This window comes from Peromyscus leucopus, chromosome 13 (assembly GCF_004664715.2).
Source record: "Peromyscus leucopus breed LL Stock chromosome 13, UCI_PerLeu_2.1, whole genome shotgun sequence".
NCBI classification, from domain to species: domain Eukaryota; kingdom Metazoa; phylum Chordata; class Mammalia; order Rodentia; family Cricetidae; genus Peromyscus; species Peromyscus leucopus.
In genome coordinates, this window is record NC_051074.1 from 36038692 (window position 1) to 36053877 (window position 15186).

General features: G+C 40.6%; 1 pseudogene; it reads right to left on the reverse strand.

Annotated features, from left to right (window-relative positions):
- Window positions 1–11397: 11397 nt before the first annotated feature.
- On the reverse strand, window positions 11398–11909 carry LOC114706791 (annotated as a pseudogene).
- Between the last annotated feature and the right edge of the window lie 3277 nt (window positions 11910–15186).

Here is a 15186-nt window from a genome sequence, read left to right on the forward strand (position 1 = left end):
ATGTGTTAAAAAATGGTATATGTGTCTAAATAATATTTACTTCCTTATAAGTAAATTTTAGCAACGTTTAGCCCCTAAATATAACAAATTCTCCCCAGGGAAACATGTATTCAAACTTCTTTGAATTGACTCCTTCCTAAGTGTCGCTGATTCATTTTAAAATGTGACTATGGAGGTTAAACTACAGATTAGCACACCAATGGCCTTCCCTCCGTAGTGTGATAAGGGTTCTGTCTAGAAAATGAGAATCTACTAAAGCAAAATAAAACAAATCAACCACTCTGTAAACGTCTCAGGTTAGTGAACGAGTCATCGGAAGCAGACATCTCCAACCCCAAAAATAAAAGCACAGCTCCAAAGCTAGGGATTAATGTTTTAGTCTCCATGTAATTTCCCTTGCATATGGCTTCCATTTCAATCTTAGTTAGAATTTTGTAGAGAAATGCATAGCTATTATATATCCAACTGTGAATACAGTTCTGTCTAGAATAATAACACATGTACTTATTCACCTAAAGTGCCTATTTTTGTCTAACAAGAATGCTTGAAAGGATGAAGCCAATCCACCTTTACTAACACGTGCGCGCGCGCGCACACACACACACACACACACAACACACACACACACACACACACCAGAAAGTCTTGCCTCTTTAAGAGCATTACAGTGAGTGAAAACAGAAGAGAGAAAAGTAGGGGAAAGAGAACACTTGCCATATCTAGAAGACTTTGGAAGGTTTGGAAGGGTGAACAGTTGCACCCAAGATTAGATGTTTTCCATAGGCAGGTCAAGCAGGCAGAAACAAGGTAAATCACACAGCTGGAAGTGTTACTTGTCACTTGAGGACTAAAAGAGGATGTTTAAGGTGCTGGAGACCAGGTGAGTGGGACTATCCTTGAGGTAGGCATGAAGTTGAAATGATGGGCTGGAGAAGTCAGGCTTATAGAAGTCCCCCGACACTCATAAGGGTACAGAGGAAAACAGTGATGGGAGAGAATGAAGATGTGTTCAGTTAAACAGGTCATGTGAAGACAAGTGACACACAGAGATTCCTTGCCCTCTTTACACACATACCCAAGTAGATGGAATCACGGCAAAGGTGTGCAGCTGTTCAGTACCTGCTTCATGCTGCGGGAGCACTCTCCTGAAGGAAGGTTTACAGATGTCAGAAGTGACACCTGGGGGTTTCCCCAGAAGCTATATATCCCTTTTCCAGATGGGTGAAGTCCAGTTTGGGAGTCAGTGGGGGTGTTCCCTGCTCCTGCTTCCTGGCTTGACCACCCTCCAAGCTGAGGATGAGGACAGACAGGGCGTTTCTCTGGCTCCTGGGCAATGGAGGGCAAAGAGATGGTGGCACTTGCCTGCCATCTTTCTGTGCAGTCCTGTCATCCTCTCTAATGCTCAGTGAAGACTTGCGAGGTTAATATGCTGATGGAGGGACATTTTTATGCGGACAGATAGAAAGAAATCAAGTTGCAGTTGAAGGAAGTCTCGTGTAACTTAGCTACTGAATATTCACGTTTAAGACCAGCACATGTTGGGATTCTACCAAGTTTGTTTAAGAAACTCTAGATCTTTCTTTCTCTTGTGTCCCAGTTATAAAGAGAAATTGTGGTTTGCCAATGAATAACTGTTATAAGAAAACATTATTTTTTTAAGTTAGAGTCTCTTCTTTGCAACTGGAGATAAATGTGTCATCTCAATCATGGTGCCCCTCCCCCCATTGATACTGCTCCCCAACCCTGTTGGCAAGCCTTTGCCTTTCTCAAGGCAGGTGCGCTACAGAGTGCAATGGGATGTAACTTCCATTAAGCAAAAACTGTTTTTATAATCTAGACATGGTCCATCTAAAACTCAGAACAAAGCTCGAAAGGTCTGAAAAGGATTTGCCTGGGAAGTGCTGTGTGTCATTTCACAAATACAGTACCAGAAAAGCATGTGGCTGACTGTAAAATGATCGTATTTTCACAACTATCCAGTCCTACAACACACGTATAGTCCTGTCAGTCTTGGGAGGCTCTACCTCCATCTACATAGAAAAGGAAGAAAGTCCACTGAATTAATTTTTTAATATTTATATTTTTATTTTATGTGTACAAGCATTTTGCCCACATGTATGTATGTATACCATGTGCAAAGCAGTGGCTGCGGAGGCCAGAACCTGGATCTGGAGCTACAGGACAGCTGTGCACGACCATGAGGATGCTAGGAACTGACGCTGGGTCCTCCCCAGCCCTCCACTAGCTGTTAAATATCATTTCCATATTTCTATAATACTAGGCAGATAAAACGACCCTGTGATGTCATCTAAGCCTCTTCTATGAGGTTCATATTAGGAGAAAGAATCATCTCAAATGGTGAAATGTCTTTAACATAGACAAAGATTTCCAGAAGCGTTAAGCTTTTCCCTTTGTGAAAAAGTATGCTGCAGGATTCTGCACTGGACTAGGGATTATGATTCTCTTTAAATGCAGGCAAGGAATGCCAATGACTTCTAGACTGAATTTTGATGGTTCGGTACATCCAGAAAAAGAGACAAAGGACCAGCCTTATTTTATCTTTTGGTCAAAATCATTTTAACAGTCAACTGTTAATAAAGATTATTATGGCTAAAATATCTTCAAAGAAATAAGATTTGAGCATAAAAAATAGAACATGAGTGATCATGGGGTAATCCACATTGAATACTGTATTAAAGATCTCATTCCTTTGTCTAATTTACTTCATTTAGGCATTAACTGTGAAAGCCTGTCTTGGACCAGAAAAGACTGGTGGATTGGCATGAAACACTGGTGGGTTAGATGACCTCTCTGTTTCCCAACATTTCTTTAAAACTGTTTAAATAGCTTGTGAAATAGAACCACAGCAGTGACTTAATGTGATTTCTTCTTAATTGGAGCATTTTCTCTGTTGCTCATTTTAAGTTTATTCTACTTGACTGGATTTTGTCATTGACTCTCTGTGATGTTAATCATTTCTCTCTCTTCCATTAAATACATCTCAAGGTTCATGATTGGAAAATGGACTGTGGCTATCAGACCATGTGTTGGCATTTTGTTTTTGTTTTGCTGCTACCAAGCCTTGAATATCAACACTTTTTCCTTTCAGCCCTTGCTACCTCTGCTGCGATTACATCCCATGGTATTCAGGGCAGAGGATTTGGGGAAACAGCACACCCACACATACCCTTGGTCAGTGCTGTCTTCAAAGCTTCAGAGGGAAGAGACAGACGTAAAATGAAAGCCAATCTCCTGGCCTCTTCCGTGACTTGATTTTAGAATCCCATAGTAATTGTATAAGGGCTAACACTGCCTTCTGTGAATGACCTTGGAACCACTGTACCCAGGTTTGTCTTGAAGTTAAATTCCCCAATTCTCTGCTGCTGCTGCTGTCACTGCTGACCAAGCCTTATTACATAATTGCCATGTTTATAAGAGTTCCCTTTGCCTTTCTTGGAAGGACATATCTACATGAAGGTGTGCACAATTGGCTAGGAGCTATTTATAGCTTTCTTAGCAGGCAATGGTGTGACCTATAGCTCTGTACATATAGCACAAAAAATGAAAGACAAACAGAAAGGGATACTATTGTGAGACAAATGGATACAGTTTATATAAGAAAGGATATAAAGTCATTATTATTTGTAAACCTTAATAACTTGAACAATGACTTATTTCTTGTTCTCAGAATGTCCAATCTGCTGCTAATATGGGAGGTAGAAAGATCTAGAATGACCCAACTCTTGTATTTAATTCATGGTTCCGAAAACAATCTGGGACAGAGGAAAACGTTAGGAGTTAAAATCGTGGCTTTTTCTTACATGACCCAGGCCAATATGCGGCAGATATCAATTCTGGCTGTGTGTTATTAATCAAGATTCAGCCTCGCAGCCTTAACTAGATGCAAGGAGCAAGCCAGTACCACATGGCCGCTGGTGAGGCAGCCACCATGAGCAACTGCTCTAGCCCAAGACTGGGAGAACTGCGAGGCAGCTGGTTGTCTACCGCAGGGAGTTTGCAGAAACACTTGCCAGATGCAAAAATTAAAGCTGGATGAGAACCAGTTACGAAGTTTGCCAAGGCATTTGACACATGGAATTGTGCAAGTTCATTGACTAATACAAAAACAAGTTCTGCAAGAAAAATTGAAGGAATCGAGAAGTTATGTTAAGTCCTAGCTCTCATTAACCAAATTTCCCAATTTCCTCAAATACCCACGGCCCAGTCACATTCAAAGGAAAATGCTGTGAAAATATAAAATATGTGTCTAATAAAATATGATCATATCCCTTAAGGGGGCATTCTTTATATGTGCTTTTTATGTCTCTATACATTTTTTCCTGAACTTTGAAGGCCCAAGTTCACTGGTGCTTAGAACTGAGACAGCTCAGCCTACCAACCCCGTGCCTGTGAACATATATCACTGCACTTTGTCCTTACATAGGCCCAGGATAAATGGTAGAAGCAAGGGTCAGAACTCTCCTGTTCTCCATGGCGCCTGGAGATGCTATGTTGACTGCTTAAGGTCGCATTTCCACTCCACAGTTAACCGTCTCAGACATTCTCCAGTTGTACTCAGTATAACCTATTAGTAGGTAAAGGCTACATTTTCTCAGGTGAGTCTCAATTGTAAGTAGGTTGAGAGCACTTCAGCATAAGAGATGAATTAACCCAGACAAAATTGCAAAGTACTTCTGTCCTTGAAATAAAGAATAAATCAGAATCGCTGCCTAGAAGCAAGGAATTCGGCCACCTTCACTTTAATCAGGATGACGTGTTCATCTTGATTTTTATTTGTCTTTAAATTGAGTTGATGATGCTATGTCTCCAACCCTATCTCTTATTAGTTAAGGAATTATGAAAATGAGTTCATCCTGCTACAACTCAAAGGTCCAAGGTGTTTATGTGTCTCCCCCGTGTAGATTGAACATTTCTTCTCATTCTCCTGCCTTGTCCTGGAACTGAATCATTGTGCTAACGTGCTCACGTGCACTTACAACTCACAAGGCACTGTTCTGGGCCTGGCTGATGAAGACATTGCACTCATACTGTGAGCCATTCTGTCCTTACTGGAGTCTAAGGAGTGAGACTGAAAAGAAAAAGGCGGGGAGTGGGGGGTCATCCTCAGAACAACTTCTGATCAACTGGCCATGTCCAGATCCTGAAATTAGCACTCCTGCTCTCTCCCATAAGACATAATTGTCTACTTCCTTTTGAAAGGCTGCTAGCTGCTTGCTCTTGACTGCTATCATTAGCACTTCCTCCTATGGAGCACTGGAAAGCTTACAGTAAGACTGTGGCCTGGGTGGAAGGTCCTCCATCAGGACGGTAGATGTGAGATGACAGCTCTACTTCTTAATAATGTGGAAGGTGAACTTGGATCAGGAAACTCTGTCTTCTGTGAAATGTCTGGCACACTGAAAGTAGTGGGTAGATTAACCCCATCGAAATAATAGTCAGATGGCTAAAGACAGAAATCCCCAGGAGGTCATGCTGAAGTAGTTCCCCTATTCAAATCCATCCTTCTCTTGTCAGAAGTTAATAAAAACATAAAAATAGATGTGCTACCATAAGATCACACTGTACGACTTCTAGGTCCATGAGTGAAGGACTCCAAGTCAGCATACAATAGAGACGCCTGTGTACTCATGGTCACTATGGAACTACTCCCAATAGACAAGCTACAGACTAGGTGCCTGTCAATGACTGAATAGATATGTAATGTGCAGCATACATACCCAGTGGAGTATTATTCAGCCATAAAGAACAAACCCACGTCATTTGCAGGAAAAGGGTAAAAAGAACTGAAAATGTAAATCATCGTGTCTTGTCAAATGAGCCAAATCTAGAAAGACAAATATCAAGTGCTTTGTCCAATACACAGATTGTAGATTTTAAGGGACAGGGATGTGAAAGGAGAAGGGAGTCTAGCTGGGAAGAGGAAGATGGCCCTAGGTGTCAGAACGCAGTCTAAGAATGGTTTCATGGGAGAATTCTGAGCGCTTGTGAGAAAACTTCAGGAAAACAAGACAAGAGTCTTTTGACCTCTTCAAAACACAGAATTATTCTTGGAAATGTGTCTTTGTGCTTCTTTCAGGTGGAGTGGACAGGAGTGGCTTTACTTCAGCTGCTGTTATTCATATGCCTCTACAGAAAAACGTGTTTTCGCTCCATGAGGCTTATGCTTGTGATTGTATACTTACTAAGGTGACTCTTCTTAACCCTCAAAATGTAAATTGTCTGATTGGCTATTGCTTGAGACTTTGATCCACCTGATTCTTAGGCCCTGCCCTCCAAGATTCACGCCACCAACTAGAGCAGTAAACATTTAGGGAGGCGTAGGGGAGAGAGATGGTTAAAACATGAAATGAGCATAGCCTATTGTATTCATATATAAAATCCACTATACAGTTAGCATATTCTAATAAAAATACCAAAGGAAACCCTGACTACGGGCCTAAACTGGCAGGTATTTCCCACCTGAGACTTGCTGTGCCTCAGATTTTTCCTCTAATTATTCTTTTCCTTTTTAAAATAAAAATGCTTATGAGTGCTTTATCTGCATATATGACTTTATGCCAGAATAGAGCATCAGATACCACTATAGATGCTGATGAGCAAGCATATGGTTGCTGGGAATTGAACTCAGAGCCTCTGGAAGATGTCAATAGCAACATGGAGAAGCATGCAGTCTTCAAAGAGGTCAAAGGTATTGATAGTTGAGGTGCATGACGGGCCTTTACACTGAGATTTCAGATAGTAATAGATGAACAATGATCAGTTTTAAACTTTGTCTACTTTTATCTTTAATATGTAAGCTAGAAAAGATGTACAAGTTGGGGGTTGAGTTGGGGATCATTAACAAGATCTATTGGCACAACAAATGTAACATTTGGGGTATTCAGTTAACATTTAATCAATAAAACTACATCTAACTTAAAATCCATCTCTTCTCCAGCTTCTAAGTTGTATTGGGTGATAATTAAATGTTTAATCATTTTTGAGCCTAACTTTAATTCATTATCATCCTTCTATACTCCCAGGTTATTACTTGTAGCAACTCAGAATATCATAATAAATAGTGGTAGAATTTGGACTACCATGAAAAGTAGGAATCATACTTCATTGGGGAATCTACATTCTCAAATACAAGTGGCTTCTCCAGTCTTTTTGTGTGGCCAACTCTGCAAATAGGCCTGAGGCAATTGAGCCTTAGACTCACTGAGTTCCACCCATAGACTAAAATTAGGTCAGCTATGGGTGTTGTGGCTCAAATATGAAATATCCACCACTGGCTCATTAGTTCAAACACTTGGTACCCTGCTGGTGGCACTGTTTGTGAAGGTGTTTGAATATTTAGATGGCAGGGTCTTACTAACAGAAGTCAGTCACTGGGGATGGACCTTCAAGTTTTATGTTTCAGCCCCATAAGAAGTTGGCTCTTTGTTTCCGCCCATCCCCTTCCTGCCTGCCATGGTGAGTCCCCTTCATCTGTGGGCCAGAATGAACCCTTCTTCCTTAAACTACTTCCTGTGTGTTATCTCATCTCTGCAGTGAGAAAAGTCACTGGTGCACTGGGTGTCTGATGATTCCAACTGGAGATGATCTTGCTTCTGTGTGTATCCTTGCCCAACATCCCCAGCACTCACCACAATGCCTAGTTCTCTCCCCAGTGGCCTCCTCTCTTCTGGCATTGCTAGCATAAAGCAGGGCGTGAGGCCTCCTCCTTTGCAATGATTTCTAAACTACCTTTGTGTTTAGATCCTAATCCCTATAAATCTTAAGAATAATACCTCGGAACAGTTTTTGTGTGGTTTGGTGTGTGTGTGTGTGTGTGTGTGTGTGTGTGTGTGTGTGTGTGTGTGTGTGTGTTGGAGTCAAGATGAAGGGCAGAGTTAACACACACTGTTAATTGGATGCCATTTCAGAAAGCCTAATGGAGCATACAATAAATTCAACATTATCTTCACTTCTGTTAAGAATCAGTCAACTCTTTGTGGTAGCAACCTGGACAGGCATAGAACTTCATTTTTTGCCACCTCATGGTAATTTTAGCCATTAGCTTTGCTCTGATTATTACACTTACTTGACACCATACCTCATTTTGATATTTTCATTGATTTTTTTTCCACAGGGAGCCAGAAGCTATTTCCATATTTTCATCACAGAAGGCCCGAAGAACAAGAACATTGCTTTGAGAAACACCAATATCCACAGAACATCATGACAGAGATTGCTGCCTCATTTTGTAATTCTACAGATAAACGAGTTTAGCTTAAGGAATACAGTAGTATTGAATTTAGAGAGATTTGTGGTATTATGGCAAAAGCCCAACAGATAAGCAAGAAACTATTAACTTAAGAAAGAAAATTTACTAATCTGTAACCCTCAGTAAATTATTTTTAAAATGTATCAGCATTGCATTATACAGTACAACATAATAAAGCCTCTATTATTTTTGGAAAGTGTTTGGGGGTGCTCAAAGACAGTTCACGGTCTTTATACTTTCTCTCCAATTATAATAAACACCAGGTTGGTCTCTGAAGAAGGAGATTTTAAAAGGTGTGTATGGATAGGAAGGAAGAGTTCGGCCTTGGCCTTGAATGTGGAGTGCCAGAGACTATGTGATGAAGGCCCAGAGCAACAAGTACAGAGAACCACTCTGTTGGCAGCAGATCACTTCCCTGGACTAGTCTGCATGAGACTGCTTCCCTGGACCACTCTGATTGCACCAGGCTGCTTCCCTGGACCACTCTGTTTATACCAGGCTGCTTCCCTGGACCACTCTGATTGCACCAGGCTGCAAGGCATGCAGCCACTCATGCAAGAGATTTTGCCTATCAGACTTGATCAGACCTGCTGCAGCTGTTCTCAAACTATGAGTCTTTACTCCTTTGGGGTCAAACGACCCTTTCAGAAGGGTTACATATCAGATATCCTGCATATCAGATATTTACAGTACAATTCATAACAGTTTCAAAATGGCCGTTATAAAGTAGCAAAGAAAATAATTTTATGGTTGGGGGTCTCCACAACATGAGGAACTGTATGAAAGGGTAGAAGCATTAGGAAGGTGGAGAACCACTGTGCTAGAGCTTTAGAAAGGCTACTCTCTCTCACCCCACTCTTCTCGAGCAGCTATGACCTGTCTTTCTAAAAGATGAGTCATTGCAAAGCATTTTGAAACTACAGGCACACCTTGTTTTCTTATAGCTTGTTTTCCCTCTTGTTATCCCAGAAAACATTCTAGAAATACTAGTTTCCAAGAATTTTTTAAACAAGGTGAGATAATTTATATCTTCAAGTGTAATTTTCTCCCAGCTCAGCTCCTTTGGTGCCCCACCTACGTGCCCTGTGTCTTGACTGGATTTAAAATCTCTAACAGACTCTTGCCCAAAAACGCCAGGTCTAGATCAGGGCCAGCTGTCCAGAGACTTGAAGGTTGATAGTTCTTTATACCTTTTGGCAGAAAAGCCAGTTTTCACAGGACACACACACACACACACACACACACACACACACACAGAGTTTCTAACATGTCAGCTAACATAGTCATCAATCTAGAAGCACAAGTTTGATACATATTTCATTTCAACTTCTCTGTCTCTTCATTTCTTCAACCTTTATTCACTCTTCCAAAATTAGATTTACTTATATTTATGTCTGTCTCAACACAATCTAAAACTAATCCAGTATTTTGAAAGTCATTGTACTGTCTCTTTTTGGCTACTGTGGATAAACAGTGCTTCTTTGCTGTGTTGAAGTTGTCAGAATCACTACGCTTTAGACCAGAGGTTCAGTGGCAGCTTTTGACACCTGAAGTCTTCTGCATTCCCTAGATGGCACAGCTGGCAGTGGGAGGCAGAGTGCCCAGAAGCCACATGCCATTCACCCCTTCTTATTTGCATGACCTAAAAGTAGACATATCTCCTGTCGGTCAGAAGAAAATGAGAGTGCAGATTTGGAAACTACATTAGTGAAGGGAGAAGAGTGAAAGATGGAAAAGGGGTGTAGGCGGGGGTGGGGGGCGGGAAGCATGAGATGAACAAAGGAATGCAGGACTCTATCTGCAGAGGCTGCAGCGCACAATGGCACCTTTCTGAGCACAAAGGAAGGGGATTGGCTGAAATGGAACAACAAAGCCAAACTAATCCCTTGAAGAAGAATGGCTTCTCAAATGTGTGCGTTACCTAGCAGGAATGCAATATTTTGATCTTTTCTATTAAAGCTCACAGACATGCTTACATCCGCCTGGATGACATAGAGGATTCATTTAGTGAAGCCATTTGCTCTCCCCCTTAAAAAGTCTATAGTCATTCTGTGTGTCATCTGAAAGCCTGGCTGCCTATTGATTTCAAGACGGCCTTCTAGGGAGGCCTTCTGTGTGATTTGAGGGCTGATGGAGAATCCATATGTCATGACAGTTCAGACACAAGGCAAGAAAAGAAAGGCCTGAGCGTAATTCATTTTCTTCTCTAATTATTGGTGGGTTTACAGTTAGCACTATAGACGGACTGATATCATTTGTAAACACGGTGAATTATGATTCTGATCTCAGGCCCTGGGGCCAACCTAGTTTGTATTATAAGTTGACATTTATAAATCCTTTAAAATTTAGCCTTTGATTGCCCCATGGGAGTCAGAAAAAATTATAAACCTTTTGCAGTCCATTGATTGGCTGCACTGTGATAAATACACAACTTTCTAAAAGGGAGAAAAGCTGTTTATCCAAAGCTGCCTTATGATTTCCACTCAAGAAAAATACAGGAGGCTTGCAGGGGCCCACTGCCTCAAAGTCGCAGTCCCAGCCTGCAGATTATTTCCTCCCACAGAACAGGAGGCAGCCCGTCAAGGGTGCCCAGAGGACACACTGGCCTATGACTCTGCAGATGTGAGACAGACAACTTCATACCGGAGATGCACTTTATGACATATCCCAGTATAGACATATCCCCAAACAAGGGGGAAACTCAGTCTCCAAAGGACACGGCCAAGACACACGTAGAGAACAGGGTTCTGCTAAACCTAAAAAGTGTAACACAAACGCAGCCTGGTGGCGTGGGCCTGCCATCAAAGCTTCTAGTGAGGCTAAAGCAGGAGGATCACAAATTCTAGACCTAGTCTGGGCTACATGTCTGAGTTCATGGACAGCCTGGATAACACAGTGAGTCCCTACAGCAAAACAAGAAGTAAAAATGATTTAACAGGGTGTTGGAGCCCTTGCCCAGTAAGTACAGGCCTGGCATTTCATCTCCAGCTCATCAGCACTGAAAAAAGAAAGAAAAGAAATTGAGCAGATCAAGTATACTTTGAAGGGCAGCACCTCCACTACTTTAGTGTGGACCAAGGCCAGCTAAGACCTTGCAGAAGCTCAAGTTCAAAGTCCAGGGCTAGATCTCAGGTATCTTTTTTTTTTTTTTTTTTTTTTTGGTCCATGAATTCCTGTGGAGTGGGCTCCAGCAGCCCAGACTCCTTCCTGTTAGGTCTCACAAAGTATGCTTCTCTGGGTGGAGCAGGCTGGCACTTCAGCTGAACTCCGGTGCCCTTCTCGTTGGCTTCCTTTTTCTTCTGGTTGTTCTCATTCACCTGCTTCAGGAAGCCATCTTGGCTCCTGGAGTGCTAATGTGCTCAATCCCCACATTAATTCTCTTGGCAAGAATCTTGCCCTTAACCTGCGTGTTTACAATGATGCCCACAGCATGCTGGGTGACATTGTAGACTCCTTGGGTTTTGCCATGTTAACACTTATGGGGCATTCCCTTTTGAACAGTGACTATTCCCTTGATGTCTACAATATCACCCTTCTTGTAAATCCTCACGTACATGGCCAAGGGAACAACTCTATGTTTCTTAAAAGGCCCAGAGAACATATAGCGAGTGCTTCTCCTGTTTCCCTCTGTGTTTGTCATTTTGATGAGTTACTGGATGATGGATGCCATACCTGAAAGATGCCTCAAATAAATAAATAAACAAATAAATAAACAAATAAATAAGAGCTGGGATGTTTATGATACTGACTGCTCATGAGTCACAAAAAAATACTTGAAAAGACCATTTTGACAGACACAACTGGAAAATACAAGTGGGAAAGCTTCTGTAAGACGATTTCATTCCATTATGTTTTTATTCATTGCCTACTATTAGCCTGCGATATGCAGATGAGCTGAGAATTCTTGCTCAAGTGATGGGAAATCTTTATAGTGTCACAATAAACTTGAAGATACTTAGTAGTGTTCAGACGCCATGGTGATCGCTAAACAAGTGACGGAAGAGTCACAAAAAAAGTCATCGTTAACAAAGACACTCGGCCCGGCATCTTCTTCAGTTAAATAATAAATGGTATTTGTTTACATGTGAGTCCCTTCTAGGCTCTAGGTGGAGTTGTTAGAAAATTTAATGTGCTAAATTGCAAGCAACTGGCTCTCTTAGTCTATTGGCATATGCTGTGTGATAACCCTTCTGTATGCTGTGAATATGTTTCATTAACATTGGTTAATAAACAAATTGCTGTGGTGTATAGCAAGGCAGGATAGAGTCAAGTGGTAAATCCGAGCAGAGATACAGGAAGAAGAAGGGCAGAGTCAGGGCAGATAACAGCCAGCTCCCCCAGAGGAGCAAGATGTATTAGAACACAGGTAAAGCCATGAGACACATGGCAAACATAGATTAATAGAAATGGGTTAATTTAAGTTGTAAGAGCTAGTTAGTAGAAGCCTGAGCAATAGGCCAAACAGTTTGCAATTAATATTAAGCCTCTGAGTGATTATTTTAAAAGCAGCTATAGGACAAGGAGGGACAGAAAAGCCTCCATTTGCAAATGGCACCCAACACGGGGTGCCAGATGTAGTGTGAATCCTAATTTGTCTTAACAATAAATAAATCCTGGAGTCAGATATCAATATAAATGCTGAAAGGTCAGAGAAGTAAAGGAGCAGCCAAAGTCACCTCTTACCTCTCCAAATCCTCCTACCAAAAAAGGGCTGAGCTCCTGTCTCCACCCACCTTATAGTACTCTCTCTGCCCAGCCACATCACTTCCTGTCTCCTGTCTATATAGACCTCCAGACCTCCATGGTTAACTAATGGCTAGCTCCTCCCTCTGATCTTACATGGAAGCTTTATTTGTTAGAGCACAAGCAAAATATCACCACAGGCATATTTATGTCACTTATGTGAGTGTGAAGGTTTTAGGTTGTAACTGCCATGTTTGTTTGTTTCAAATATTAGAAGGTAGAAGGCAATGAGCATGAAGAAGAGAAGAAAACGTCTGTCATGTCTATCAGCTACTCACACTGAACTTACCCTTCATCTCTGTGATGAATGGATCTGAATTGTTCCACAATGTGTGCTTCCTAGTGATATTCATGCACTGGTGTAGTCTGGTTCCTTCCCAAGTTGTAGCAGAGTGGGGTGGGGGAACAGCAGAAAGAACATGGTAGAAGTGATAAGTGATAAAAGTAGAGATGAGTGAGCTCATCAAGAACACAGTAGGCTCCAATTTTCTTTTTCTAAAAGATCTGGCAGAAGCCAGCTTTGATTGATTGAGGACACTCAGGCAGCTTTATGAGAAAAAAAATCCTCCTGGTATAAGTCTGAGTCCGAGCCCCTCACATAATTACAGGGAGTTAACCTACTCCATTGAACCCTGCAAATAACTTCAGCCTGGGTCAAGATACGCACTGCAGATGTAAAGGAGCAATTCGAGTCACAACTACCCACTCAACAGTGCCCAGTTCCTCCAAAATGATTATTGTTTCAACCTAAAATTTTGAATAACTTTTCAATGAAATAATAATAAAAAATAATAGAATTTCCACACACATTTGCTATGTAAAATGTCTAGATAGAACTCTTAAACAAGCTTCCATTTGACCTTATGCTATTCCCATATCTAGGGAAAAAAATGAAGAGATTGACTTTCACAAAATGGAGTATACTCATTCCATATTCTTGATAAGGATGTCTAAAACTTTCAGAATAAAGGTAATTAATAATCAATTTACTCCGTACCATATTGCACAGAAGGAGCCAGCATTGTCCTACGTAAAAATATTTGACATATTTTAAAATGGAAGGTGGAAACCATAGTTTTTTTATTCCACTTTGTGTTGATAATCATAAATCTAATTATAACAAGTCTTAATGTGGTAAGATATGTATTGGGTACAGTTGAAATTCCATTCTTGATCACAGGATTTGAGAAGAAAAGAAAAGATTCCAAGCAATAGATATCCCATCACAAAAATTAACACAAAATTAACTACTTGTAAACAAGTTCATTTTAAGAACTATTTAACATACTCTCTTCTTCAACTAGACTCTTTTTTAAAATTTTAAAATATTTATGGTGATATTTTATTTGTGCTGAAATGTAATTTTAATTTTATGTTAATAAAGTTGCCCTGGGGTCAGAGCTATTAGAGCCATAGCAAGAGCGTGGTGGTTAGAAGAGCTAGGTAGATTTCTGTGTGTTCAGGGATACAGCCAGTATTGGAGACATACGCCTTTAAGACCTGGAGGGCAGTACTTACAGGCAGTGATGAGGCAGTCATGTGGTTGGGTTTACAACCAATGAGAAGGCAGAACAGAAAGACTATTTAAACACAGACAAACAGGAAGTAGCTCTCTCTCGGGGAAGTTAGGAGCACTGCAGGAGGTAAGATTTTATCTCTGAGCTCTGACCTCTCAGCTTTCTCTTTTACATTGGCTCTGTGTTTCTTATTTTAATAAGACGATTGGATACATCTACAAATATTGATAATAAATACCCAACAAAAGAAAACTAAATTCTTTTGTTTTAATTTCATGACTTTAGATTACTATTCTTACCAATATCTATAAAAATAATTTGGATTCAAAACATTAAATGGGAAAAGTTATTATCATCTTGATTACATGCAATGAATCTTCAATATTAGTTTAAGATGCCAACAACTGGAACTCATATAAAAATATAGTTTTAATTTTGAAAGAAGTCAGATGTTGCCAATGGGTAGCTATGGAGTATTCACTAAATGTTTTGTAATTATGATACATATTTCAAGGAGAAATTGAACCTTGTCAAGGAAATAGAATCCTAGAATCCATGAAGTAAGTTGTAACTACAATGTTAAATGACTTCAGGTGGTAACAGACCACAGGCATCAACACAGCCTCCATCAGCGGCATAGAATGCCTCGTAAATTTT